The following is a 1908-nucleotide window of genomic DNA, read 5'->3' as shown; positions in this document are numbered from 1 at the left end:
AATTTTTTTTTTTTTTTTTGGGGGTTTTTTTTTTTTTTTTTTTTTTTTTTTTTTTTTTTTTTTTTTTTTCCTGAACAAGTTACATCCACTGTAAACTTTAAAATCAGTCTTCATGGACTAATAAAAATCTTGACACTTTGCTAAAATCTTTTACAAAAAGAGTGTCTTATGAATTGGAATCTCTGTATCACGGTCCTTTGTCTTCTAGTTATGTGTTTCCACTCACCACTGAGCCATGAGACCCTCAAAATTTGGCACCATGCTTTAGTCATAAATACTTTAAATATTTGCTGACTTCTAATGACACATATAATTCATTACCTAAACGACTGACTAGAGCTTTTTTGAATAACTTCAAGGACATGGATACCTTCACTTTTATTTTAAAATATTAATGCAGAAGTGCTGGGTAGAGAAGGATGTGGTCCCTTTAAATGATACGGAAGCGGGTAAGGGTGTGGTCCCTGACTAAGGCTCCACCCTGCAGACCTACGTGAGTACGGGGACTCCTGCCTTAGTACCCACATGTTGCATTTCCCAAGACCACCCTGACCTCCCAAGTCCCCATTCTGTGCCTATAAAAACCCCGGAGACCCTAGCCACAGACACGCAGGCGGCTGGATATCAAGAGGAGCACGACAGTGGAGGAACACACAGATGACTGGACACAGAGAGTGACACACCGACAGCTGGACATAGAGAGTAAGACACCCACAGGCCTGGGCACCCTGGCAGGCCACCGACCATCAGAAGTAGAATGACATGGAGTTTAGTTGGGGCAGTCAGAGGAGAGACCAGGCTGCTGAACGGCTTTAGGGGAAACTCTTCCCGCTCCATCCCGTTCTGACTTTTCCAAAGCTACCTCCACCCAATAAATCCTTGCAATCATTCTCCAAGCCCGGGTGTGATCCGATTCTTTCGGTACACCAAGGCAAGAACCTGGGATACAGAAAACCCTCTGTCCTTGAGACAAAGTAGAAGGTCTAATTGAGCTGCTTAACACAAGTCAAGTATAGACGGCAAAACTAAAAGAGCAAAACTAGAAGAGCATCCTGTGACACACTCCCACTGGAGCTTCAGGAGCTGTAAACATTCACCCCTAGACACTGCTGTGCAGTCGGAGCCCCACAGCCTGCTCATCTGTATGCTCCCCTAGAGGTTTGAGCAGCGGGGCACTGAAGAAGTAACCCCACTGCGTGCCCTAGGAGGGGGACAAGGTAACTTGCCATTTCAATATGATACATATATGCAGAAAAAGACCGTACCAATAATTACAGCTAGATATTTGACGATCGTGTGTGCTCTTGTTATTTTAAGCTAGACATGAGGGATCATTTTGTGAAGCCTACCCGGAATTTCTAATTATGCTTACCTATATGTTTTACCACGTAGAAGGCTCAACTGAACTGCTTGATTTGGGAGGGAAAAGAGAAATAGTAAATGCTATGCATCTTAGAATACATGATTCTTGATAGAGGAATTGATCTATATGAGATGTGGGCAAAGCACCACCGTTATTATCCAGTAGAGGTTTTAATACCGTGGGCCTGGATTTGGTATTTTGAAGGGTTCAATATCAAGCAGAATGTGGGTGTTTATAAAGAGCTGCTGCAAAACCAACTGAATGGCAAAGCCATCGTTCTCCCTTGCTTAATATGTGGAATCTAGTTATATTTATTTTTCCTAACCTTGGCCACCTGCCTACCATTTAAAAGTTAATTAAAATAAAATAGCCATCAGAGAGATGCAAATCAAAACCACAATGAGATACCATCTCACACCAGTTAGAATGGCAATCATTAAAAAGTCAGGAAACAACAGGTGCTGGAGAGGATGTGGAGAAATAGGAACACTTTTACACTGTTGGTGGGATTGTAAACTAGTTCAACCATTATGGAAAACAGTATG

This window comes from Rhinopithecus bieti, unplaced genomic scaffold, assembly GCF_001698545.2.
Source record: "Rhinopithecus bieti isolate Rb0 unplaced genomic scaffold, ASM169854v2 scaffold_13225, whole genome shotgun sequence".
Taxonomy (NCBI): Eukaryota; Metazoa; Chordata; class Mammalia; order Primates; family Cercopithecidae; genus Rhinopithecus; species Rhinopithecus bieti.
Note: the sequence above shows the minus strand (reverse complement) of the source record.